This window comes from Erithacus rubecula, assembly GCF_903797595.1.
Source record: "Erithacus rubecula genome assembly, chromosome: 6".
Taxonomy (NCBI): Eukaryota; Metazoa; Chordata; class Aves; order Passeriformes; family Muscicapidae; genus Erithacus; species Erithacus rubecula.
In genome coordinates, this window is record NC_136688.1 from 50,913,637 (window position 1) to 50,941,568 (window position 27,932).

At 46.6% G+C, this 27,932-nt stretch overlaps 1 long non-coding RNA gene across 1 annotated transcript; it reads right to left on the minus strand.

The window, feature by feature from the left end:
- Positions 1–4,566: 4,566 nt before the first annotated feature.
- Positions 4,567–12,809, minus strand: LOC306803472. Its single transcript, XR_013774628.1, has 4 exons — positions 12,661–12,809; positions 9,568–9,639; positions 9,403–9,479; positions 4,567–5,145 (listed from the first exon to the last, which is right to left on the minus strand). It is a non-coding gene; the product is annotated as an uncharacterized lncRNA (long non-coding RNA).
- Positions 12,810–27,932: the final 15,123 nt, after the last annotated feature.

Genomic DNA, 27,932 nt, shown 5'->3' on the forward strand with positions numbered 1-27,932 from the left:
GAATGAAGGAGCAGCCATCACCATAGGATGAGAATATTATCAGCACTTGCTCTAATGAGGACCCAGTAAGTAACCCCCTGGGGCTATCATTAATATCAATCCTGGATCCCTCCTTTGCCCTGTCCCTTGCCAGGACTGCAAACCTGTGATGCTTTCTGGCCATACTTCTCCACAAAGTACTGACTGACTGACTGCCCCTGTGTTTGGGAAGGGGCAGAGTGTGGATCACATTCAGTCTAAGCACTTTCCAGCCATCACCTTCATGGCACAGCTCAGTCTCTCCATGTTTTGCTGCTGCCCTGACAGAGACAGATATAGATTGCTGCTGCCACACACTCATCCTCACCAGAGAGAAGGTACCCCCTTTCTTACAGCTGAAAAAAAAAAAAAAAAAAAAAAAGTAGTCTTCCCCTCTCATCAGTTGTTTAAACACCCCCATAAAAAATAATTAAGGGACTTTCAGGCCAGGTCTAGCACAAGTTTGTCACTGCCCAGGGACACCTGGGTGATGGACTTTGAGACCAGGAACAAGCAGCCATGCTCTACCCATAACTGCTTCAGTAAATCACTGCACTGAGCTCATCTCCTCATCAGTAAGCCCTGACAGACCTAAAAAAACCCCCAAAAACCAAAAAGGGTTCTAAAAAATTACATGGCCCTGAAGCTGGTGAAAGACTTCTCCTTTACCATCACTGTGAATGAAAACCTCTGTTTCTCTCTCTGGCAGCAAACACCACTGATCCAACTCCATCAGCACAGCTCAGTCTGCTACAGCAAAGGCTTCCCTCTGGGGCAACCAGCCCCACTGACTCCTGGCCTGATTTTTGGGTTATGGCTATACTTGAAAGACAAATCAGATTCAAGTAGGGTGTTACTTGTAAGTGGAATCTCCACTCTTAAATATCTCAACTCATCTCCAAGTGTGTTATGTTAAAACAGAGCAGGACATTCAACACAGAATAAAATGTGTCATGCATAAAAACAGGTAACTGCTATGGAAAAAAGCTATTCCTGGGTAATTCCAGACCAGCTCTGAGCATACCAATGGCCTTGGAAAATGGCACATTTGTGAGGTGTCAGGAGACCCAGCCCACATCCATGAAACTGAAGAAACCTCATAGGCCTGGAGGAGAAAGGTTCTGCACCCTCTTAACTCATAGCCAGTGCACTTCTGAAGGCACTCTCCTCACAGTAATTAGCAATTCCCACTGTGCCAAGGCTCAGACAAGCCAGGTATTCAATTATTTTAACATCCTGGCCCTTCTGAATTACAGCCTAGGGACATTGTCTACAGGCAACTCCTACAGCTTATTCCTCTTCCAGCTGGTTCAAAGGAGCAAGGAGAGCTGGAAAAGCAGCAAAGCCACTTTGCTTCAGCTGGTTCTGCAGCTGTGGTGTGCCAGCACTGGGACCACGGGTACCTGTCTCCTTTCTAGTGGGAAATCCCTGCACATGTGGCTGCCACTGATTTGGGGCAACTTTTTGAGCCAAGAGGGTCTGTGTTTTTGTTCCTGAGAGATGTGTGCCAGCAGATAGCACAGCCATGAAACTACAGACAGTGATGGAAAAGGAGAGATGCAGAGCCAGAGATCCAGAGAGGTCTGTCACAGCTGCACTGGCACTTTGCCCTGCCCTCAGCTCCCACGAGGTGCTCAGGATGCAAACATGAACACTGCCCCACAGTGCTGAGGGCAGCAGTCCCACAGATAGGAGGAAGACCTTGAGAGAGTGGCAGATCCACAGAGGATGTGTGCTGTAGGGTAATGTTACACCGTGGGTGACAGCAGACATGTTTTGAGGAGATTTGAGCAATGAGACTTCTGTAGGTTGATGAATCATCTCTCTTTCCAGTAGACAGAGGCAACACCCCACTCCTGAGAGCTCAAATTAGGGCTGTGAAAATAGCTGAGGTTTTTTGGCTTTAATCCCAAATCAAAATATTTTAAGAAATCAGAACAACCTGAAAAAAATTGTTATTCTTTTGGGCTAAGTAGGCTGGTTTGAGCCACCCATCCCTCTCCTTCTGTATGGTGATACTGCAGAAATATTTGTGTATAGAAGCACTTATTTTGGCTCACTTGAAGAAAAAGGAAAAAAATTAAAAGAAATAAAGAAAAGAGAGGGCTGTCTTCCCCCCTGCTACAAATAACTTTGGGAGACTTCTCTCCCTGAGCTCTTCACAGCAAGTGGTGGTGTCCTGGAGCTCTTGGCCCTATCCAGATGTTACCACAGGACAGAGCAGTGTCAGGAACACTCACAAGTACACAGAAGGTAATGGCAACCCTGTAGAGCATCCAGAGAGGGGGAGAAATCAACACTGAGCCCTTAAAGGAGTCCCTTGCTCACTCATCCAAAGACCAATGGGGCTTGTTCTGCCATGCCCAGGAGCCATCACAAGGTGATTATACAGGAGCACTGCTGTGAAGAGGTCAGCACTGAGGCACCTGAGGAGGAGAGCTTGTCAAACCAAAATTCTGCTTTATAGCAAACATCCTATTTTAAAGTCTTGAAAATAGACCAGATGACAACCAAAACTCTGAGTCAAATTCCTAAGAAAGAATTTTAGGGCATTTGTTTTGATATAAAAGCCAAATTTGAGAATGAAGCCTTCTGACCTCTTCTCCATCCTCAGCAATTTCATTCAAGTCATATCAGTTAGATTATCAAAATAGAGTAATTTAAAAAAAACTGTTCCTGCAAAAAAAAAAAATTCTTCTGGTGGAAAACCATCCATTAGTACTTTTTCCAAGTTGGTCTAGGGCGAGGAGTTATTTGGTGTTATCTATGATGAATTGGGAACCCATGACAAATTCATGCATATGAGCAAGTCCACAGGAAAATATTACAGGGAAAAGGGAAAAACAGTTACAGTTATCATGAGTTCTGGTTATTTTTATGGAGTAATAGGATACTGGCAACATGATTTTATATTAACATTATTAAAGCAAAATTCAGAAAGCAGTCCTTAACTGGTATTCATTAAAACTTGTTTTAAGCTTCTCCTTTAAAATGAAGTTGAGTTTTCAATTTGAGGTTTTTCAAAGAGGGAAAAAAGCTCTTTAAAAGCTATTTACATTGTTTTCAGAGAAGTGTGATATCTACCTTTGTCAGCAGGCCCTTAAGCTCTCAGGCAAGGCTTGCTCCAGTTGGAGCTTTGCAGTCCTGTCACTTCTAGACTGAAAAAGGGCAGTTTCTTTCCTTCTAACCATTCCAGTTGTGGCAATGGACTAGGGGAACAAAATAATTTTTCTTCTAAAACCCATCATACTCTGGTGCAGGAGAATGGTGTGGGGAGCACAAACAGCTTCATGCCTTCCCCTAAAGCAGTGTCCTTCTGGTTAAACTTATTCACCCTCTCAGGGCCCTTTTATCTGCATATCCATCACCTCCTCTTCTCCCAGGCATTGCTGCTCCCCTCAGATATCTTGAATGGTTCATGCACCTCCCCCCTGGGCAACAAAACTCCCTCCTGGCCCTTAAGTTTTTCACCTGGAAGCCACATCCACACACTGCCCAACCTGGCCTCATTGGAGTTGCTGTGTTTGGGACTGTCCATGGATGCCACAACCATCTGCCCCTATTTTTGGTCCTTGGGGGACCACACTGGGGAAGGCACATCCCACCTGGGGCCATCTCAGCTCCTGGCTCCTCTCCTCTCACAGGCAGCCTGGCCCTGGCTGCTCCCCAGCACAGGGAGCACACTGGGAATGCCTTTCTGTCAGGAGACTGCCATACACAGCACCAGTGCAGTCTGAGTTACAGATAATTTTGAATTGGAGGAGAAAGGAAAAATATTTAGCAAAATTATGTAACTGAAGTTCAAAAATAGCCTATTGCCATCTGGTTGTGCTATTTTGACAACCAAAAAAACCCTTGAGTCTTTATACAGCTAGATATACTGTTTGCAAACTCAGCCAAATTTTGTACAAAATGTTGAATTTCACATGCTGGATTTACCTCTGGAGTTTTTTGAACCTGCTTTGCCTGTGCATGAGCCATACTCAGTCATACATCTCCATTTCAAGTCTGCCATTAATATTTAAATGCTCTGTCATACTCCTGTAAAAGCAAGTACACAATGGCAGGAGACTGAAGAAACAAACTTTATAAATAGAGTAAAATATAAAATATAATAATATTAATAAATGCAACCCTCTCAAACACAGTGGGTTAATCCCCAGCCTGCTGCCCTGCCTTCATTGGCCAACAAGAGACAGCTATTCTAGCAGCCCAAGTTATAATGGAAACATCATTCTCAAGCTGTTCCATTTGCTAAAGCAACAGGGAATTGCAGAGAGCCTGAAACAGTGCCCAGACATGACCTTCCCCACTAAACAGAGGACAGCTTCATGCCATCTGCACCAGCTGAAATGTCAGCATGGAAAGGAGCATCGCCCTTAAACTCCTCCAGGCCACAGGATGGGGACAGAGCTGAGCCAGGGGTGGTGCAGCACTGTGCCAGGAGCTGTGGCTACCCAGCCTGTCCCAGGTCAGCCACACAGCAGCCCTGCTTAGGTCTACTGTTCCAGTGATAACCTCACCAGAAATCCCAGGAAACTGCCTTCCTGCAGCTGCAATTGAATCTCAAAAGTTGTGCCTAAGTGAGAGCAACTTGTGTGGAAACTTTTAGAATTTAATATCAGTTTTGTATTCTCCAGTATATGGGAGAAAATAAAAATGCTCTCAAGTGGATTCCCATGTCATCTAGCCTGAACCTGCCCCCTATAGCAGGGATGAGGAGCAGCAGCCTACCTGCTCAGCCCTCAGACTGGTCCCCACAATGCTGAGATGATGATTTCCCCAACCAATACACCAGGGAAAGACTCTTCCCTTGCAGCAGTTTTATGTACATTAATTTCAGCCTCATTCCATAAGGTTAATTACCCCTCAGCTGCTTCCTCTGTACCCCCTGGCATTACACACCTATTGCCTGCCCTGGTGCTGTGCAGTCCTGAGCCTTTTCCACACTTGCCTTTTATTTCAGTCTGGGGTGGTCTCAGCATAGTCCTCTGTCACTTCTGGAGACATCATCCACCTCCACTGATGCTCACCAGTGCCCAAACCTGTCCTGAGGCAAAGCCTGGGACACACCCATTTGACTCCAGGAGCATAAATGAGGTAGCAAGTTCACAATGATAATTCCAGCTGACAAGAAATTTTTAAAAAGAGCAAGGTTTTATACTAGTATTTCTGACAAAAGAATTAAGCAGCACTTTCTGGTTTAAACTGATTATTTTTCTTGAAAAGAGAAAGTCAAAAGGTGAAGAACCACACAGTCAAACAGAAGTTTCCTTCCATCTGTCTCCCTATTGTGCATCCTTCACAGTACATCACCCTAAAGGCAGAAGAGGGGAGAATCTGAGTAACCCAATAAAATGTTAAAACTAAACAACCAAGAACTGACAAAGCACATAATGAGCTCATGGAACACAATCTTCTCAGCAAATGCTCCACTGCTGGTGGAGATTATTAAAATTCTTGATGAAGTTTCTCCTTTGGGCCAGGACAAAATTTTCTGTCAAAGCCAGATAGCTTGGTTACTCTCAGAGCTTTCTAGTCCCCTCTGCTTTTAAAGAGCTCAGTTTTGTTTCAGAAGGGAATCACCTTTTCCCTGTGGTTTCAGGCCTGGTGGAGTGCACATCAGCCCTGTGCTCTGTCACCACTGTGTACAGCTCTGTAAGGCTGACTCTCCTCTCTTGTGTGTGTAATTATGATAAATGAGCAGCAGTTACCAGTGCAGAGGTTAATGGCAATTCCATTCACAGCACAGGCAGCACAGTGGCAGTGCAGAAATGCAGTCACACACTCATCCATCACCTCCAGCCTGCTCCCAGGGAAGGTGGAGGTGCAGAGATGCTGTCTTCCCTTAACTGATTTGAGTGCTTTGGGATGGGTGTGAGCAGGGCACCACAGCCAGTTATGCCTTAGGGCTGAGCAGAAGGGGATCTCTCTTAACCAACTCCACAAGGAACCTGCTCCTACTTTCAAGACCACAGTTTGGTGCCTATTATAATATTAGGCATGAAAATATTAGGCAGGATGATCTCAGGCCATGCACAAGGCTCAGTCTCCTATCTCTTCCTCTATTTCCTAGCAGGCAGGATAGATCAGGAATCCCAACATTTAACTTTCAAGCTGTCAATTTATTCTACAAGCTACTCAGAAAGGACAGGTTTTCAGGATTGTCATTCTAACATAGTTACCAATGTGATTTCCTGAGAACAATTAATTCAGGAAGGCAGCAGCCACCACCTCCAACCTGCAAACTCACAGAAAGCATTTCTGGAGAGGGGCTCTTTGTACAGCCTTTGTGATGGGGAAAAAAGGTCCTACCACTGGTGTAAGCTATCAGTGATGGAGGGATTTTCCACCTATGCTTCCTAAAGTAATGAAATCTCTGTACAGATTTGTGTGTTTACCCTGGAGGCATTAGAGTGGCATCTGAGCTGTCCTGGGACAGGTGTGGGTGATTTGGGATGTTAGGTTGCACCATTGCTTGTTGAAAGGTTGCAAAAGAAGTCAAGCTTTAAGCAGGTTTCACATAGTGGGGGATCAAAGGGTATTTGAGGAGAAATTGGAAGAGCAGGGGGTGCTGACATTTCATTTTCCAGTGAATTGGACATGAGGTGAATTCAGATATGCACCAGGACTCTGCATGCCCCTGCTTACCAGATCGTGAAGATTTCCTTTTACTTTGCAGCACCTGATGAGTATTTCATGAGAGACTGATGAATTCACAACACTTTGTTAAGAGTTAACTGGAAATATTGGTATTTTTGGACCATCAGTCAAACTGTGGTTGCAGCTGCCCTGTGGGGCAACTGTAGCAAGACCATGAGTTTGTAAAGCCAATTAATAGGATATCAGAGATTTCTCATGCAAGAAGGTACCCTATGGCATCCTTCAGGATGTCTAGAGACTGGAAACAAGGTAGGGGGGGTTAGCCCACCTCCCAGGCAAATCTTCTTTGAGTTGTCCCAGACTGTACCTGCAGCTTTTGCTGAGCAGAGACAAGTTGTGCAATGTGAGTGAGACACCAGAGCTGCTGCTCACTTGTGGCAGGTAAGATCTGGAAAGAGGTATCAGCCTCCCTGGAAGCTGTGGTCTTATAGGTAAAGAAACTGTGGATGAAAAAACATTTTGAACATCTTCTTGGAGCTGACACTGCCTACATGTCAATGGGAACAGACTTGGCTAACTCTCATGTGTGGTAGGAAAATAGACAGCTTGGCTGCTGTTAGGGGTTAGGAGCCTGTAGTGAAGTTTCCCAACTGATCAGCAGGTTTTAAGGAAAAGAGTTTCTGCACAGGGAAAAAAAAAACCTTTTAAAAAGAGGTTTAAAAATCTCTTTTACTATTCCAGTTTCCTGCTGCCCTGCAGAATGTCCAGTGACCCTGGCACAGGCATTGCCCCACAGCAGCCAGGGACATTACACAGGGCTCTCCAATTGTCCTGTGGGAGCTCACCCACAGGCTGGCCAGGAGCCCAGGCTGGGAGCTCCTCCATTTCCTTCACACAGACTCACCCACAGTGGAACAGGAGGCTGTTCCCAAGCCCTGGGCACAGCCCACTTCACTCCAGCACAGCCTCTCCCTCATCCTGTCAGGAGACTGTGGGGCAGATGCTCCCTGCCTGCCACCTCCTGGGAAAGCCTTGGGAAGCCTGTCCCTGCTCTACTTCAAAAAAACCTCTATACCCACAAATTGCATGAGAAATGGTCAATGCCTGTAGAAACAATGGCTACAAGGAAGAACCAGTCTTCTCTATAGGCTGGTGTCATGACTGAGAAGTTTGTCTCAGGCTCACAAAGACAGCATCTCCTTTCTGTCAAACATTCAGAAGCCTGGGAAAGTCTCTATTTTGATGCCCACCCTAAAGAACAAGATCACATTGGAGCTAGCTTGATACAGTGAGCTGCAGCAGAAAGCCTTGATTGCCTCTGAGACAGTACACATTCAGGAAATATAGGAAGGGAAGCAAGTTGGACTCATGCCCTGTTCTGATTCTTTGTGTATGAGAAGCTGGAAGTATTTTGTTTTCTGCTTTTCATACTTAAAAGAAAAAAAATCCAACATCAAGTTGTATTTTGGCAGAGGTCTCCTCAGAAGATCTAGAGAAGTAGAGTGGGAGGTTTTGCAGCTTCTAGTGAAATGGGGAGAGGAGGAGGTGTTGAACTGCAAAGATTTTTTTCTTCCAACTGTTGGTTGGGAGTGGAGTTAGATAAATGTTAGCTAAATACAGATTGCTTAAAACATTTTGTAGGAAAAGCAATTTGAGTTGAAATTCATCAGCTTTTACTTGCACTGTCATAATACTATTAATTCTTCAGCAAAGAAAAAACAAACAGGGTAGACAAGGCCTGGATTGCTAATGTAAAAACAAGAAACAAAATAATTTTTGTATCATCTTCACAAAAAGAAGACGACTGAGTGCCCATTTCTCCTTAACTTTGCACATCCTTTGCTACTTCTCTTGCTGTAAACATGAGAGAAAGGAGCACGTGGGACTTAAACTTGAACCCAGTGCAGTACAGGATGCCTCTCCCTATTCTCAGTGTGCTCACAGTGCACAGGATCAGGGGGATTTCTGTCCTGACAATGACAGGGGTTCAGGAAGTACAAGTATACAGCCTGGGCAAAACTGATTTCTCAGGAACAGAAATGCAGATGAGGATTGGAGGCTATAGGTGAAGGACAAAACTGACAAGTCAGCCTGTCAGAAGGTGTCTCTGAGATGGAGAAAAAGCATTCTGATGGCTATTTATGATCCTTGAACCAGTTAGTGATCCCCTACTGACTGACCCTAAACAGGAGTCAATATCATGAAGAGCAAGCCTGGAAAAACAGACTGATTGCAGATTGGTTTCCACCATGAATCTTCAGGAGCACCAGCTGGAAATCCAGCTCAGGTCATCAGCAAGGTGCAGGGAGCAGTGATCTGCTCAGCAGCAGGGAGCACAGCCAGGAACAGGCTGAACCACATTGAGGAAGGAGGAAATGATGAACCTCTGAGACACCCCAGCTGCAGGAAGGGGGGACACTGCCCTGCCTCTGAGTGACACCAGACACAAAGACCAGTCACAGGTGCCAGACCTTGACATGGACTAGGCTGCTGGAATCATCCAGCAGCATCCATAAACAAGAAGGGTGCAGACAGAAAACAGAGACAAGTGCTGTCCTGTCATCAAAGACTCTGTTACAGCAAGGTTCCAATTCCAAACCTTCCACAGACAAGGTGACTGCACAAGTAAGGAGAGATAAAACAAACTAAGCAACATTAATGGGCATCAACAGCAGGGAACTGTTTCATACATTAGAAATAAAGACAGGAACTTTGCCAGTGAATCACTGGCAACTTCTCACTTTTCTCCTCAAGAAAAATTAAAAGTGAAATATGTATTACCAGAAAATTTTTCTCATCTTTGCAAAGAGCTTGCCTAAGTGCACCAGGCAGTATTGCCAGGAACCCAAACACTTCTCCTGCCCCCCAAGTAATGGTGGAAAAAGCAAATAAATAAAGCTTCTAAAATGCACAAGAAAACTTGAATTCCAGCCCTAGACAACTTACCCACATGGGATTCAGTTGTCAATAATGTATGCCAGGCACATGCATGTGAATATTGCAGAGTTTTGTGATTTCCTGAGGACAGGAGATAAAAGGCAAAATTATGTCAAAATACCATTGGAGAAGCCCTCATGAAAATAAACAGGCTGCTCTGAATTCCATCAGTATTAATACAGAGAAGAAAAAGACTGATGAAAAGTATGCTCCAGATTGAAGCTGCAAAAGATCAGCTAGAGAAAAAGCTAAATGTTATTGACAGCTTTGCCCAGGAACATGAGATGGCAAGCACAAAGGAGAGTGTGAGATCCCTCCCAAACCTCAAGTTGCAACCACAGTTGCACCACTGATACAGAAATGAACGACAAAGAATACTTTAGGCAGACCTTTTGATTCGTTATATTGAATAGATATTACTTGAATCAAAATTCCTTTTTATCATCATAAAGGTAGAATTTTATATTAATCATAAGCAAATATCACCTTAGAGGATTTCGAAGTGACTGCCAACAAAGTACAGACTTAGAGAGCACACATCATTATACCCCTGCCATTTTCTCTCAGCAGATCTGTAAAGACATCTTTAAAACAAAGATATATCTCCTTAGTTGAACACGGGGAAAAAAATCTACCCCAAGGATGGGGAAATTCAAAATTTCCTCAGCAGGTTTAAACTACAACAATGATCAGAATGAAAGCATGATGTTGGATGTTCCAAGGCAGCCCTTCTAGCAAACCAGCACTATGCAAAGCCCACAACACTGTCAAGGACAGGCTTCCAGTGCAGCTTGGGTTTTTCCTATTCTGTCATTGTCCATATTTTCCACATCCTTTAAACAAATGGAAGAGCAGCAGCTACTGTGTGACCATTTCATATTGGCTCTCAGAAAGTCTTTGACAGGGCAGATTTCACATGGCAACACCAGAGCAATCACAACAGGTCACATGGAGGGTCTGTCCAGCCCAATGTCCTGGCTCCAATAGCAGCCAATAAAAGATGCTTAGGGCAAGAGCACAGGTATGGAGCATGCACAGAGTGATTTATTTCCCCCACCAACGTGTCCTACTCTCACTTCCCACCCCAAACACCTATGATTTAAGGTTTCACTGAGCCAGAAAACCACCCTCTCATTTAATTGCCATCAGTGGATTTTAATTTTCCTTGACTACCTACTCACTTTGTGAGTCCTCGTAAAATTGTCATCTACATCCCTTGGCAACGCAATTCACACATCAACTGTGTGGAAAAAAATTAACCTTTTTTAGATTTTGAGGCAACCTCCTGTTAATTGCACTTGATGGTTTTCAGTTCTCACACTGACAAGAGAACGGTATGACCTTCAGACATTCAGCTCTCCCATTGCCTCCTGTGATTTCATAGACCTCTCCTATACTCCCAGTTTCTCTCTTTCAGGCTGAAGATTTGTCATAAGTAGAAATATTTAGTTATCTAAATCTAGAGGAACCATCCAGACACCTAGAAATGTTCAGTGTTACTACTGTGTAAAAAGACCAAATGCTTCTCTTTCCCTGTGCTGGAACCAATAGTCACTCCTTGGAAGGAATTGGCCTTTCTCATGGCAGCTGCAGTTCCAGGTTTGGAACAGTGATCTGGTCTTATCTAACAACATTTATGTCCTGAGTGATAGATAGGATGCAACAGCATACCAACAGCCTAGCTTGAACGAGCCAGGAGCAAACAAAGTCTTAAAATCAGAGGGAAAAGAAGTTAGTTTGTCCTCAAGGGACCTCATAGAAACAGGATTCTTGAGATTTTCTGATGCATTTACTTAGCTTTTCAGCAGTTTTCCTAAATCTGGTAGCTTCATCCACTGCAGATAGCACTTTTGGGGTTTTTTTTCCCACTATCAATAGTGGAATTACAGCACTAAGCTGCATCTCTTTAGCAGTAGTGCACCAAGCAGAGGTCAGAGTGTTAGAGGAAAGGTAAATCCAGGCAACAGCAGTGAAATAGCTTTTATCATGAATGCCTGCTGCAGATGTTCAGAATAAAGTGGTCAGTCATGACAAAAACTGCTCAGATCTTACAGTGCACAGGTCCACATGCAGCTGTATGAGCAGAAGGGGGAGGGAAGAATTGCCTTGGGAGTGTCCTACCAAACTTGAGCAAAAGGGTCTCTGAACAAACCCTGTTACAGGCAAACCCCAAGTGAAAACCAGTCTAATGTCATCCCTCTAATATAAAAGCAAAGACATCAATGATTTTATACTGGAACAGGTTAAGAAAATAAAAAGCATTTGTCCATTTTAGGACTGCTCTGCATCCTACATCTGGCAGGTGAGATATGTGTCAGGATGACCAGAGGGGTGGGCTGGAGCTCAGCAGCAGCAGAACCAAACTGATCTCAAGGAAGAGAATCCCTTCAGTATCAGCAAGACTCTTACATGCTGTCAGACCTTTCTGTGTTGCTAGAGCCCCCTTATTACAGCTTTGAGCTTTGAGATGCCTCAATCCTGTGTCCAATCTCATGACACTCAGTGTTAATGATATTGCAATAAAAAGGGTCTCAGTTGTTCATATGACCAAAGAAAAGGCCTCATGTTATCTATATGTAAAGTGTTAAAGATAATCCTAAAAACATCCACCTTTTTGCCTTTCAGTTGGAACACTGATGTTACTTTGAGTTCTTTCTCCTGGTATAGCATTAGGAAAGCAAAGAGAGCCAATTTTTAAAACATTTTCTATTGCAAACTTATATAACTTCACAAAATAATATTGCTAGACAACTCTGTGTGATAGTTTACAGATTTGTAAGCTTTTTAGTAGCAGTCCAAAATTATTGTCTCCCAATATTGCCTGATTTTGGAGGAGCCTTGCCAGTTTCTATCAGCCAGGAAATCTGTTCCTTGGGCTCATTCACAGAACATTCTGAGCATCTTTGGCAAAACATTTGGCTTAAGGAAGAGAAGAAGTAGTCACTCTGAAATAAACTCCAAAATAAATATCTAGGCAGCAGTAAGCAAAATTCTATGGCAAATTCATTTTCATGAGGATGAATCAGCACCAAAATGTCCACAACCTGACATTTCAACATCCTCATGCCCCTAACACAAAGCAAAATAATCTTGTTTTCACACCCCAAGGTCCTCTGTTCCAGATGCCCTTTCACACCAGAGCTTTCAGCATCTTTATGCACACACATCCCCCAACCTAGAATTTAGCTTCAGTTCTCCATCCCTCTGGCTCCTCCTGCTCTTACAGAGGGTCAGAGAGGAACCACTCTGGTCTCCAGTAGTGGAGAGTTGAGCATTACTCAAAAGAAAACAAACAACATCACAACTCACCTCATTCTAACACTATCACAAAGCACAAAATAAAGTCATCAGAGATGCCTGTTTGTTGGTTTGCTTTACTAATTACTGCACACAGCTGTGGAGAAATCCACCACAGTTAAGGAGTTTTGTTGGCTGACATATTTCAGCTGTAAAGCATCAGCTGATCAGGAGTCACACACACACACACACACAAAAAAAAGTGAAGGGATTTCACCTGCTCTATATCACTTCTCACCTTCCAAAAATAATGTGGCTTTAACGACTCCTCAGTGGGGCTCTTTGCTGCCCACTGCCAGTTACACTCTGTTTTTTACAGATGCCTTGTGAAAAGAGAAGGGTGATTTCTTGCTCAGACAAAACGAGTTGTAAAGCCCTGGGCAGAGCTGTTTCACAGGTTATCTGCACAGCAGAAGTCCCTGCCCGAACTCCCCATCAGCCCATCTCCATCCCCAAGGAGGTGACACCTCCCTCAGCAGTGGGGGGCTTTGGGCACAGCCTCGTTGCCTGCAGCCTCTTTCCTACCTTGTGGAAGGGGAAAAAAACACGGAATAGAGTCGAGCTTCCTTTTGTTTGCCTCCCCGGCAGCCCTGAGTCACGGAGGGTGGTGTGCCCGCGGTGACACACCGAGCCCAGCCCCGCACAGAGCACAGCGGCGGGAGCAGCCCGGACAAACAAGGCGTGATTGTTCTCCTTGAATTACAACGTGAATCCGCGAATTACAGCGTGATCCTCACGAAAGTAACACAAAGCACGCTCTCCACCTCTCTGCTCCCAGCCCACGTTTTTCTCCAGGTTACCGAATCCATGGCATCACGCAGGCTGTCAGCAGTGTCCCAAGGCCATTCCCCACTTCTGCCCAGCACTTTCCGCAGGGATGCTGCTGGACCAGTGCTCTGCTGTGCTGTGTCTCTGCTCCCCAGCACGGTGATGCCGGGGGCTCACAGGGCAGGACCACCTCGCAGAGACCAGAGGGTTTGTCACCACCCTGGGTGACAAACACAGCCTCACCATCCTGCCTTCACAAACTCATCTGGGAGCCCTGAAACAAAGCTCAGAAAAACCTGTGTGCCTCACGCTTTCTTTAGATGCTACAAAAAAATAAGTAAAATGTTTATGTTGTTTCTGCTTTCAGCTTTTGACAGCCTGTTTCTCCTGCACAGATAGAAAAAATAAAGGGAGCTCTACAGGGAAGAGAGTGCACTGAGTAATATTTCTAAATCACTGATCAGTAAGGGAAATAAAGGGCCTTAGAGCTTGTTGCTCACTTAAAGCAAACAAACAAACAAAAAAAGGTTGTTGATTTTATTGGGACTCCTCTAGGCAGAGCATTTACCTAAAGTACAATATATTTTTATTGTACCACTGGGAGCTGGATGCAAATATTTATAAATCTTCCTTTGAGGAGGTTAGCACTCAGCTGTTTTAAATAGCTTTGTGTGCTAAGAAAATCTTTAAACCAGACATCCCTCACATTTAAAAGATGCCTGCAGAGAGGCACGGGCCTGTGTTTGGAAAACACCACACATCCTCATGGATGAAGCCACTCTCCCCAACAGGAGGCTGAGGCTGAATTACCCTGCAGCAGACTCCCAGTGATGGTGTGTGGACGAGGATCCACTGGGTCTGCTGCAACCCTGGAAGGGCAGAGAAGAGCTGGACATCAGTGGAATCTCCTGGGGGAAGCAGCTCCCCAGCCCAGATGCACTGGGTGCTGTGCCAGGCAGAAACAAAGGGGCTCAAGGATACTGCAGCCTGGTGGACTTAGCTGCTGGCCACTGAAAACAGGAACAGAGCTCATTTGTTTAAAACTCATGCAGGTATCTGTGCACTCACCATGCTCTCTTTGGAACTGCAAAGCCAGCACACTGTTGGTAACATGCAGCTGTGCTAAGGCAGTGGCAGACTCAGGCTGCAAGGGAGGTAAGGAGTGAAGGAAGGTGATATCTTATAACAGCTTGTATGTTGGAAGAACTGGACAAACTCCGGCCCAGCAAGGGTTTGGATACCCTGCAAATTGTCTTTTTTTGCAGTTGTGTTAATTTATCATCAGGGATGGAGCCTGCAGAGGATGTGGAGCACACACAGGGCTGGCATGTGACCTCCTTGGTGCTGCTTAGCTGCACTGAACTGAAATCAGTGTCACTGGGGCAGTACAGCTCACTGTTCAGGCCACACAGCAATTAATGGGTGTCTTTTGAAACCATTTTCTCCTGTACATTGAAGGAAATATCCTTTGTCTCTTCCAGTACAGAAATTCGGGGCAGAAATTGAAGCCTGCTTCATAGTGAAGCCCAGCTTCTAAACAGCAAAATCAAGTTGTTCTTCACAGAGCAAATGGCCTTATGGGACCCCTTGGTTATAATGTTTTGCATGCTAAGAGTCTGCATGCATTCAGAGGAAGCTGGAGACATTCCTGGGAAAGGAACTTACAGAATGTTGCTACATGCACACTGCAAACCATGTTTAGGTCAGGAAGCCCTGAGCTGAAAATGGTTGGAGGCTGGAAGATGTATCTGATGTATCTTGTATCCATGTTTTCTTCTTGCTTTTCTCTGCATTCCCATTTATGATGCCCTTCAGAGACAAGGTGCTGGGCTGGATGGGCCTATGGCCAGAACTGGTATTGCCAGATTTGTGGTCTTTTAAAGTGAGCCATCCTGATCCAAGTCATCTTTACACCAGTATGACAGTGTCTGCACATTGGGACAAAAATAAACTATGTGGGACCCATGAAAAGGAAGAGCTGAAGGATGCAGGAATCTAAAACAAGTAGTGAGAAGAGAAGCCAGCTCCCAGGAGCAGCCATGCCACAGAATGCAAAGTTTTCTCTAGGTGATGCTCTGGCCCTTATCTTTCTTCCCTGGGCCCTGATGAGGACAGCTGCAGCTCACCACTCCTGGACCAGGATGGCCACCAGCCCAAAAGGAAAGCCATCTGCAGGGACATAAAAATACAGAAAGAAAAGGAGCAATTCCATTTTGGTCCAGTATCTTACCCCTCATGCTCCTCACAGGCAACTCTTTTTCTTTGCACTGGGCATTTTGTATGTGTTTGTCTGGGAGAACCTGTCCTGGGTGGAGGAGCAGAGGGAACTCCACAATGGGGAGTACAACCATACAGCTAACCCTCAGCCACAAATACGGGCAAAATAAAGTGCCAGGCTGTTTTATTTTTTTTTTTTTTTTCCTCCTCATCTTTTGAAACTGTCAACAAGCAGTATTTTCCACTTCTTCTGTTCCCTGCTCTGCTGCTGATTCCACTGAGGTCTCACACCTCGGCTCTCCAGGGCAGCACATGCCCCATTTGGAGGCACTAAAGGGAGAATTGCTTGGCCAGTATTGCTCTGAGGATGTCTGTCCTGCCCAGGGAGACTCAGCAGGAACACTGGAACCTCCTGACCTGTACCCATGGGCAGGGAAGGCTCAGAAGCAGGAGTTACTGGGGATTACTGGTGGCCACATTTGGTAGCAGCCCAATTGTCCCAGCATGGGCACATTTGAAATATTTTGATCTTTCAGGAAATAGAATTAAGAATAACAGTGATTAAATGTAAAACAGCAAGTGGACATGTCCAAATACTGCTGGCCTGAAGAATGCAACGTAGGAAGCCAGCATATGTGTGTGTCAGAGTAGCACAAGTCCTGTCCCTGCATCACAGTGAGTCTCACCAAGGCCACCGAGCATGAGTGAAGCATGAAATCCAGGTGACAACAGGCAGTCAGTCACAAGGAAGAATCTTCCTGGGGGCTGTTGTGATGCCTAGAGAGGCTACCTAGAACAGAGGCTAGACAGTGTTAAAGGAATGAAGTAGGTGTTTATTAAAAAGGCCTTCAGAGGATACACCTTGGGCAGTGCAAGATCCTGGCCGTGGCTACACCCAAGATGGACCCAAGAGGAATGGTGTGTCATGAGTTTTCACACTTTTATAAGTTTTGGTTCATTTACATATTTGGGTTAACAGTCCAATTACAGCTCCAGGTTATGGTATCCTACCCTCCCAGATTGCTCTCCTCAATTTGCTGTTGTTTGCAATTTCAGGCCTGAAACTGCAACAGTGTCCTTGGTTCTCAAGCTGGAAAAGGATTGTTTTGTCTAATTAAGAGAACTTAGTAAGGCTTTATATGAAGTTCAGAGTTATATACTAATGCAGTACAGAGTCTGGAAAATATGAAAGCTAAAACTTAAGGCATCGGTTGACATTATTATTCTAGATCAAGAAGCAAATCCTACATGTTAGTTACTTAGCAGATGAAGTTACCATGCCAACTCATATGCTACCTTTTTTTTTTTTTAATTATTATTATTGCAAGAGTAGGCAGCACTCCCTTGAGATTTCACAAAAGGGGAGGAAAAATGTCAAAGTGCCAAGAATATAATGGAATTTCTAGCCTCAGCCCTATTTTCCATAGATCTGTTTTTCAGCTTACATCCTGCTCCTTCTCATGGCAGCAGCAAGCCTAAGCCAAGAGACTCTCTGAATGGTAATTTAGTGGCCAGCCCACGATATTGTGGTGCTACACTCCAGTAATCCGCAGTTCTCTACCCCCGCTTCACACAATTTTCAGGGAACTAATGCAAGGAGCTGGTGCCAAATGATTGCACAGCCTTCCCCCAACCTCTCCTTGACTTCTTTGCATTTCTTTCTTTGTTCACTGTTTCTCATTGCCTTCCCATCTGTCTTCATTCCTCTGCTAAAAGGATTTTTATTTCTGACAGCTATTTTCTTTTTTTTCCCCTCTGTTGTCTTTACTTGTTTTCCTTCACAAAATATATTATATTCCTGTCTCTTCCCCCCCCACTCAGTGCTGCCTCTTCTGCTCTCCATCATCTCTAGGGCCCCCTTGCAGAGTGTGGACCCTCCAGGGAGCAGATGTGGGGGCCACCACTGGGATGCTGGGAAGCGGGGAATTAGCTGTCCATACCAGTAACAATTTCAAATATGCACTAATTCAGCCTGAAGCTTTGCCTAACAGACCCGGTGTGTAAGATCTTCCTGGAGGTAGAACGAAAACTCTCCCTAAATTTAGTGCACTTTGCTTCCTGTCTTGGGATTAAAAGCCACTCAACTCCAAAAAGCACGGGTGCTGTAGCCTCTCCCAGGGAAAATCCGGTAATGGAAGATGTATGAAAGAAGGGGGGCTGCAGGGAACTGGTTGGGGGCAGAATGCGACTGCCAACTTCCTACAGCTCTCTGGGAACCTGCGTGGGACTGGTGTGTTGAGGCACAACAAGACTCTTGAGTGCCTACAAAAGGAGCGGATCCAGCGGAGCGCAGCCTGTGCTGGCGGTGCCGCTGGCACGGCCGGGAACCCTCGGCACGGCCGGGAACCCTCGGCACGGCCGGGAGCCCTCGGCACGGCCGGGAGCCCTCGGCACGGCCGGGAACCCTCGGCACGGCCGGGAACCCTCGCTCGGCACGGCCGGGAGCCCTCGCTCGGCACGGCCGGGAACCCTCGGCACGGCCGGGAGCCCTCGGCACGGCCGGGAACCCTCGGCACGGCCGGGAACCCTCGGCACGGCCGGGAACCCTCGGCACGGCCGGGAGCCCTCGGCACGGCCGGGAGCCCTCGCTCGGCACGGCCGGGAGCCCTCTCTCGGCACCGCGCTCCGCCGGATCGGCGCGGGAGCCACTCGTGCCCACCTTGTGCCAACACCACTCCGTGTGTGTTTGCTCCGCACGCCGCGCCACGGGGAGGGTTCCTGGCAGGGGCTGTGCAGCTGCTGGGGGGACGTGGGAGGGGTCTGGGAACTCTCTGTTCTTGCAGCAGACCTGGGCAGGGTGACACCAAACAGCGCTGTCAGATCTTGGTGCTGACCTTATATCCCTTGTTGTAAAAAGACATTGAACCCAGCGTCCGCCTTCACCAAGAATCAGCTCCACCTCCTAAGAGGCAGCAGCGCTATACCCGCACAAGTTTCACACCCTATCTTCTTTAAGATATCTGTGTGAACCAGAAAAACAGGGCACAGACCTTTGTCCCAAGTAATGTGTCTTTCATGACTCGCACGGCTTTATCCTGCTTATCTGTCCACAGTCCGGGTCAGTAAAGTTCAAGGACGTGACATAGGCTGTGACTCAGCAGCTGGCTTGTGACCAGAACCAAACAGGATGCATTAATTTGTCCTGGTCAGCATCCACTGCCAAGTCCTTCTTTTTATCTTACTGAGAGATCTTGTCTATTGACCATTGTATTCAAATGCTGTCAAGGTGTGCTGGCCATGCAGAGATGCTCCTCAGTTGTTGACAGACAACACAGCAGGTAAATATGAATAACTACTCCAGGTCTAACTTTCTACAATGTATTCTGATGCTTGGCTTTTCAATATCAGGTTTTACATATCTATTTGACTTTTTCTGTTGCCACAACATATGGAAGCCTGACTCAGTGATCGGTAACAGGACTTCCCAAAAGCGCCCAGTGTCTGGCAGCTGTGCTCCCACCAAAGCTGCTGGGCATGAGGCAAATCCATACTAATTTCATGCCACCTGCTCCTCAAAGATAGAAAAAAAATTAGTTTGGAAGTATCAAGCTGAAGCAGAAGCAGTCCTTAGACTTTGGAGAGGCTGCTCACAGGGATGAGGACTGTACTCATGTATCAGTGCTGCTCAAGGCTTGGAGAGATTGGAGGCTGTGGATTCAATAAATTACACCAGTGCAATTACTGGTTTGCACATAATGACCTGAGTCATGGCTTGTGGGGGAGATTGTTTTCATCTCAGTGCAGTGCTGTAGCACTGTGGGTTGTACAAGGTGATGCAGCATGTAGTAAATCTGAAACCAAACTGCTCTTGCACTGAGTAACTCAGATCCCACAACTGCAGCTTGAGTGGAGTGTGAATTGCGTGCCAGATTATGATGGTGAAAGAAATAACAAAAGCCTAACAGAGAAGGAACAGAGAAACTAAGTAAGGAAAACAAAAAAGGTTTGTTGGTTATATTCTTTCAATCTGATAAAAGTCAATAATATATTAGAGACCAGCATTTAATAGGTCAAAGAATAGGAGATGACTGACATTCCTCTGCAATGTGGAACAAAGATAATCACCATGAGGCCAAATTTTCTAAACATCAGCCTAGCACACGAGGCCAGAGAGGCAATTAAAATGCAGGAGACAAAATGTGCCATAGTCACAGAAGCAATACAAATTTGGCTTCATTGTTTATCCTTTGATTTTTCAGCAGGCTGGGGAAGATATTTGTGCTGTGACTTAAAATGTAATTTACTGCTCCTGTTGCTATTTTGTAATCATACAGAGGGAGGATTTACACACCTTAGTGTCATCTTCTCTCATCCTCATTCACACCTTCCAAGAAAATGTGTCTCAAAAGGCTGATTAGGAAACAATGCAGAAGAGTCAGTGCCCTTGGAGCCTGGTTAATTTAAACACATCTATGTTTGCTGTTCTGGAGAACTGCTAGATATGGACTAAAATCCAAATTCCTGAATGAGACAGAACTGAAGCCTGACTCACAACAAAGCTCTGTGGTTCCATCATGCCTGCCAGGCACTGCCCTGGGAGGATGGTGCCAGTATCCCTTTTGGAGACAACAAAGCAGTCCCTGGTGCAAGGCCAGGCAGCCACCTCTGGCTGGGCAACTTTGTACCTATCTGGGTGAGGGTCTAGCTGCCAAGGTGTGCTTGCATGATGGGGGACACCAAAAAGGACACCAGGCATCACCTGCCACCTCCTGCTGGCCAGTTCTAACCAGAGAATGAAAGTAAAAATTGGGGAGGAGCAGGAAAGATCAGGCAAGATTTCATGTAAAACACTTGGAAAAAAACAAAGCAAAAAAGCAAAACAAAACATTAAAAAAATTAACATTTAGTTGAATCATAAATTGATTTATCTCTTTCCCCCCTCAGATTCCTCAGTGTGGCTGCTGGTCTGGGAAATCAGGCAAGACGGATGTCCCCCAGCATGGCACCAGCTGCACTGGGTGCTGCAGCTCCCTCTGGGCCTGCCCAGCTCCAAGGTGTCCATCTGCATGGCCAAGGCAGAGCTCTGCAGTGCTGCTCAGTGCGTGGGACAAGTGTTTGAAGCAGCTGGGTGCTCAGGAAGGAGCTGCTGCTTCCCTGCAGGGAGAAAGGAAAAAGTCTCCCTCTGGGAAAGGATGCTGTTGACAGCCACCAGGAGCCAGGAACTCATGTAGGGCTCCATAAAAACAGACAGAGAGCTGAACTCACTACCCTCTGACAAGCTGAAAATTATTTTTAAAATTGTTCTTTCTTTCCTGTAGTGGCAGTGGAAAAGCCACGTGACACTGGCAGCATTGAGAAGCAGTCAAGTGTCCCAGGCTCTGGGCTGGGGACCCCATCCCTGGGGTGGTATGGGTGTTGTGCCCACAGCAATATGCTCAGCAGGGAGACAGGCACCACTGCCAGCTGCAGGGCTGGCTGCAGGACAGTGCCCAGGCAGTGGGAACAGAGCTCCCTGGAGAGCCCAGCTGCATGCTGCCACAGCTGAGAGAGCTGCACTGACACAGCACTGGGAGCTCCATCCATCTTCCAGCTTCCCAACTCACACCAGACTTTTCAGCACACCCTTGGCTTTACAGAGGTGAGTTTGACTCAGTCGTAGGAGGGATGTGAACCAGAGTTTTCTGCGTACCAAGGCTGTGCTGTGACTTGTAGGGTATATCATGTCCTCAAAACAGTGTCAGTAGCATTAGGTCAAATTAAACTACATCTGATGGTGAAAGAGGAGAGAGGTTGGCAGGGTTTGCCCAGCTAGGAGGTGGTACAGATGATGCCAATTGCTCAATCTCATGCCATAGCGTGTTTGATGCTGCAGGAACTTCACAAACATTGCTTGGAGGAATTTTTGGTGGGCTCAGGGATAAAGCCACAGCTGAATTGCCTTGAAGCTTGATCCCACCTCAGCAGAGGGATACAGTGGTCCAAGGCACTGTTGGAATGAGGACTAGGAGAGCAGTAGGGTCTGGACTGTTAAGTCCCTGAGGAATGTGGGTCTCTGCAATCTCTACCTTTTAGTCTCATGCCTCTACAAGTGCTGGATTTCATTCCTTTTCCACAGAGAAAAGTTGAATCTTAAGTTTGTGTAATGGTTTGCTTCCATTCCTGCAAGATTTGTTGGGCAAAGTCAAACTGGCTTTCATTGACTTTCAGACTCAGAAGCAGAAGATGTCTCATGAACACTATTCAGAGAGTAAAATAAAAAATTATTTTGTGCTTTAATCCTCACCCTGCTGCCATTGCATCGTCACAGAAGGAAAGGAGCAGAGATAAACACTACAGGAGGATGAATGTTCACTGTAAGGGTTGGAATGAAGGGAGATGGGATATCCTGGGATCCTTTGCTGTCCCTTGCATAGACACACGTGTGTGAACATAACCATCTCTCTGCAAACACATGCAGACAGGTTACAATTGCAGCATGCATATATGTGATGCAGTGGCACGCGGAGGTAGGGAAACACTGTAAATCTGAAGCCTTTGTTTCCCAAACTGGAACAATGTCGGTTTTGTCTCCCCAGGTCCAACACTGCCTCACTGATTTTTGATGCTGGAGCAGATAGAGGCAATTAAGCAGATCTTTTACGTTCAGGTTCTGGCTCCAGCATTGCGAGATTTTTGCAAGAGCACCCGGGGAGCCGGGACACCCACACATCCCGGTGGGAGCTCTGCCCTCCCAGCGGCACGAACCCCGCGGCAGAGGGAGCGCACCCCCAGGCAGCTTCTCTTTGTTTCACCCTGCACAAACCCCAGCTTCTCGCTGACATACTCACACAGTCAGCCCAGCACTGCAGAATTACATCTGCTCCACTTGCCTTCTTGTTTTTGCCCGTGGGGAAATGCGATGTATAGACTTTTTTTGAACGGCCACACTGCACACGGGAACCCACCGCGGTGCGTGCCAGAGTCCGGTTTGTGACAGGCTGCGACACTGCGGGGCTCACCGGGGGGAATCGCTGCCGCAGGAGGGGCAGGCACGGCCGGGGATGGGCAGAGGGGCGCTGAGCGCTCTGCAGGGCGCTGGCCAAGGAGGAGATGCCGCAGGAAGGGCAGAGGATGGGCAGAGGGGCGCTGAGCGCTCTGCAGGGCGCTGGCCAAGGAGGCGATGCCCCAGGATCCGGGCTGCTGCAGCCCAGCGGGAACTGATGGCTGGGAGCCCGTGGGCGAGAGGTGGCCCTGAAGCACGGCCGGGGAGGGCAGTGCGAGCGGCCACGATCCCCGCAAGCAGCCAGCCCTGTTTGGCAGCAGGGTGGCCTGTGGCCCCAAAATGCCAGCTCCCACGGGGGTGCCTGCACACGACTGGCCTTGCCCTGTGTCCCTGCCGCTGGAACTCGTCGGAGACACAGCATCAGGCTGGCACTGGCAGCCTCTCCAGTGGCACATGTGCTGCCGTACACCGCCCTCGCACCCATTTCAGCGGGAGCCACAAGGAGCGGGACACGGTCCGCCAGCGCATATGAGCAATGCTCAGCGCTCCTGTCACTGCTGTAAAACAAATAAGACCCTGCAAAAAAGAAGACGGTGTTTTTGCAGCAGCACCTGTTATGCTGCTGCAATTAGGGATCCATTATAGGCCCCCACACCAAATGTTTCAAAACATGGCTATATAAATCCCCTTGGACTGGGGAAGAAAAACACTGCCAGTGAATGGTCCACTTGAAAGGACAAGCAGGATTGACAGACACCTGTCAGGGCAGAGTGCTTTAGGGCTATTCAAATTACACACCTGCATCCCTTGACTGCCACGATGACACACAGTTTCCCACCTATCTCCTTGGCAGCTGCCCACACTCCTGCTGCTCCAGGAGATTCTGACACTGTTTTCTACTGGTCTCCAATTTTCCAAAGGGATTATGTATTTATGAAAATAAAGGACAAGCTCCTAGGACTGGTTTGCAATAGCGTCATTAGACGGATTCCAGTCAGCTGGAAGAGGTGCCCAGTGTTTTGCATCAGCAGGAACAAAGGTTTGCAAACATTCTAATAACTGGTTAGGAGCTACTGCCTTTGTTGGCTTAATAACCAGCTATGGCTTAACCAGTTCACTCTGAACAAAATGACATCATGATTTCTGCACCAGCTGGTTCCACCCACCCCACCATCACATGGAAATTGTGCCCATCTCTCTCCACATGATGGGAAAGATTCTGAGGGTCAGGTTGCTGGACTGCACATGAAATAGTCTGGAGCATATTAACCAAAAAGAGTGACAGGGCTCTAATGCTCGTCCTGAGTGTGGCTCAGTTATAAAACCTTCAGCTGCCTCACAGAGATGAGGCCCCTCTGCCATCCACAACCACCCACCCTCATAGGGGCAGCTCCTTAAGTGAATTATCTCTGCAATGATGAGCTCCTGCAAGCATTCATTAGCACAATAGATTTGAGCAGTTTCAGCAGATTTATGGGTTAAGGATTTATGGAGTCATTGATATGTGAATTAAGTACTGACTGACTGAGACTAACACTTAAAAAAGAGTCATTATAATCTCTATAGAAATATAATGATTACAGTGACAACATCTTCAACGAAACTTCAAAAACACTCATTTAAAAAAATGGTAGAGAAGTATATATTTAAACAAAGCACTACACTAGTGCTCAGTTTTTCTCATCCACCAAAGGTAAAGAAAATTCAGATTTCCAGAGGTCAGGCTTCATCCAGGGAGATATTTAGTAAAAGTTGCTTCCCAATTCCCTGGGACATTGCTATGGGCACCAAAGCTCACACTGGTGTGGGCAATAAGAAGGTGTGATACAAGAACCCTTCAGCACTGGAAGAAAACCAGGGACTCAAAGTGTTACACAGATAAGACCCAGCCTACACCATTCCTCCCTGTATTAAACCAAGCCTGGGATTAACCTGGAGAAAGTTCAGCCAAGAAAAGGCCAAAGAGGTTTTTCCCAAGGCTCCATTGGTTTTTCTCAAGGTCCTTTTGCTTTAGAATGTCCTGCAGCAATGTGGCAAACAAATGTTAACCTGGCTTTGGTAAAGTTTTTGAGCCCTGTGGAGTGGAAATTTTGGTGCAGTAAAGCAAAATCTTGCTAAGGAGAAGCACAAGCTCCTGCTTTATGCAATCACCCCATCATCTGCAGCAGAAGCAGTGCTGAGCTCCCAGCTCAATCCTTGGCCTCAATGACACATTTTCAACAGCAGACACCTAGCGTGGTGCAGGCAGGTGCCTTGGCTCCAGAAGTGGTCTGCTCTTAGTCACCTCATTTACATGACAGAGTAGTCTAACTTTTCTTGAATTGCTCAGCAGGGCTTTATTCCTGCTCAAAAGGCTGCTATCCACTGGGAACAGTCAGTCCTAGCCAGCTCCAAGGAAACTCTCACTGTTAATTTTGGTGCCCCATCTCCAGGAGATGGGGCTAGCTACCCCCTGCTTTTTTGGACATCAGACTCCTCCCACTGAAGCCAGTGGAGTCACACCACAGTGAAAAGCTGTGGCAGCAGGCTGGTGTTTTGGCAAAGCAGGGTGAATTAAGAGCAGAAGAACAATCACATAGATAATCCACTGTCAGTGTCATGCACAAAGAACTTGTGCTCTTTGAGTTCTGGTTTGGCAGCTCCTGTATGAGAGGGATGAGGGCACCCTGCTCAGCAGGACACAGCAGCTTCCTCCTGAAGCCAATGAGCTGTGACATTTCAATCTTGAGCCTGAGGTGATGGACTCCACTCTGGCCTTGCTGATGCTCACTGCAAACTAATGGGCTATGGGGCACACAACCTGCACAGCCAGGTTTTTTGCAATTACTTTCCATTTACTCATCAGCTCACAACAATCACAAACAAGCAGAAGGAAATGCTCAGCAGGCACCCCCACAGTGCATCCCTGATGCTCCAGCTGAGCATCCCCAAAGCAGAGCTGCTGCCAGGCTGGGGGAGCACACAGGCTCTGCCCCAGCCCTGGCTGCACTATGCAGCTGGGGCCAGTGGGGGCTGGTCTGTGCCTGCTGGAAAAATGTGCTTGTGGGGCTGTTGGAGCAAGAATCAGGAGAGTGGGGAAGCCTGTCTCCCAGCCCTGCCATCTCTGTTGGGCTCCCATGAGTCCTGGCATGCTTCAGCATAGCTGGCATAGGACACAGGGCTGGTGGCTTGCTGAAAGTGTTAAAACAATTTCACTGCGAAAGAAGAAAACCAGTGTGAGAGATCCTGCTCAAACAGGCCTGTTTCAGACCTTTTCAGAGAGGAGAGAAAAGAAAGCCTTGGTGCTTATTCTTCAAAAGCACCTAGGATGGACTTCCACAGCAGTGGCAGCTCTCATGGAAAATCATCCTGGGCCACCTTTCTGCAACAAAATAAGTACTTGTGATTTTGTTACCTGCTCTGATATATACTAGTTCAAGTGGTCTCCTCCCATGGCTACACAGGAACAGTGTAGGACACCATCCTTAGGTCTGGAGCACATCCTCTCCCAGATGTGGTAACTATTGTATTTTGCAGAAATGTACCTTCCAAATTCTTCCACTCAAACCTAGGGGCCAGCATCCCTTCTGTAAAAGCCAGCCTCCAAATCACAACCTGCTTCTTTCCTGCAAATGCACTTTTCAGCTTAAGGCTCAAACCTCCCTCAACCTAAAAGCAGAAAGAAAATTATTTCAGGTGAAACAATATCTCTCATTTCCCTGCAAACTACCCCTCAGGAGGGAAATGGCTGCATGAGCATGTGCAGCCTCTGAGCATGTCTGTGCCTCATCCATCACCATTGAGGCTGTTAGAAATATCAAGCCTCTCTGCTGCAATAAATCACTGCAGCTCTGTGATCTCCTCCACCCACACAGGCTGAGATTTCAAATGAAACCTGCAGAAAGGGAGTGGGTCACAGCACACCCCACCAGGGTGGTGTTGGGTTGCCAAGTCTGTGAGGGGGCACAGCTTTCTGAATATGCATCATAGCAGTATCTCCCTGGAGCCTCAGCAATGTGTTTTTCTCCTTTTCTTTGGAACTTATGAAAACCTTGGTGCTGTGGAGGGAATTGCAGGACCTCCCCAAACCACTTTCCCTGTCCCTTACCTCTGCCAAGGAGTACTGCACCTCTGGAGTCTTACACTGATCCAGGGCTGTTATTGCAGAAAAAGAAACAAGAAAAAAGACAACAAATATGATAAAAAAACATAGAGATCAAATAAATGCCAAACCAAATATTCCAGAGGGTCAGGAGGTAAAGCAGCAGTTGAAAGGCTCACAGAGGTGAATGGCTGCAGGGCATTAGGGAGCTGCTAGACAGCAACAGCAACATCCCTGCAGATTTTAATGTACCTACAACCAGAAAAAACACTTTTCAAAAGCCATAATTCAAGAAAAAATGGTAAATAACTGTAAAACCTAGTACATTTTTAAATTTCCATGACCTTCTGTGGACAGACACCTAGAAACAGCCTTGCCCTAATGGCATTTCCAGGAACAGGAGTGTTCCTTGAGAGCTGCTGCTAGGAGAGAGAACCAGCAAGGGTTGTAGGGAGAGAGGTGACCTAGACTGTGGGATTCAGAGCTCCCTCAGGATTGTGTTTATAAACATCCCAGCAGGTCCTGGTGCTAGCTGGCTTTTGGGGTAGTTGACAGCCCCCAGAGAGGCCCAGATCAGACCTCATCCATGCTGGACCTGGCAGCATCCCAATCACAATGAGCCTGTCTGTACAAACCACACCATGTAAATAATTTATGGATGAGGCAATTAAAACCAGGATGGAAAGAGATTTAGTTGGACTTTGTGTCCAAAGGGGCTTTCCACCCCTCAACCTGTGCCTGAATAAACAGCTCATTCCATTGTTCACACTGTCAACCTGCCAGGTGGCAGAAGCATTATCAGTAATGGTTTTCCCCAGGGCAGCAGGGCAGTCTCTGGCTTACATGACTTTGAAGAGCCCAAGGACAGAAAGCTCAGCACTGCACTTCCTGGCTGAGGGAGGCTTCCATCTCTCCATCAGGCCAGTCCCACTCCAAGTCCATGCTGCCATGCTTCTCTGTTTAATATGATCATAATTATTCCCATCCCACACACTTTCCATGTCCTGGACACACAGTCTCTCCCAGAGGTAGACTGTTATCTTCTGTTCTTTCCCTCTGTTCTCCTCTGCACAGCATAAAGTCCAAATG